This window comes from Alternaria atra (genome assembly GCF_907166805.1).
Source record: "Alternaria atra isolate CS162 genome assembly, contig: 36, whole genome shotgun sequence".
Taxonomy (NCBI): Eukaryota; Fungi; Ascomycota; class Dothideomycetes; order Pleosporales; family Pleosporaceae; genus Alternaria; species Alternaria atra.
This window is the reverse complement of record NW_025091335.1, coordinates 156,050-156,597: the sequence shown is the minus strand read 5'-3', so window position 1 is coordinate 156,597 and position 548 is coordinate 156,050.

The following is a 548-nucleotide window of genomic DNA, read 5'->3' as shown; positions in this document are numbered from 1 at the left end:
CGAGGTACCCGTGTCTGAGAAGTTTGCGCATCGACGTAAGCAGGTGTACTACATGATGAGGCGTCCGGCGAAGACTGTACAGTAATCGTGCACGCGATTACCAAAACATCCCAAAATCCTCAACACCATAACTCAGCCCCACGATGTCGTTAGAGGACGCGCTTAAAGATGCAGATGCAGCTGATGAAGCAGGTCAACTTTGCTACCAAGGCATTGCTGATAATCATGGTCTTACGCGGTCAACGTTGTCGCGTCGCGTGACGACGCTGACCTCGCGCATTCATCACCTCCGCAGCCGTTTCCACCGGCATCAAGTTCTATTGCATGCTCAGCAGGCCGGTTAGATGCAGGCGGCTTTGCCAAACTATCACCTCCTGGCGCAGTACCCTGGAATTGTCATCGAAGTGGCATATTCACAGAAGAAAAAGAGGCTACGCCGGCTGGCCGAAGACTATCTTCTAGGCTCCGATGCGAGTGTGCAAGTTGTTGTGGACTACCTTACGAACCATACGCCAAGTATCGCCATACTCCTAAGAATGTGTAAGTCG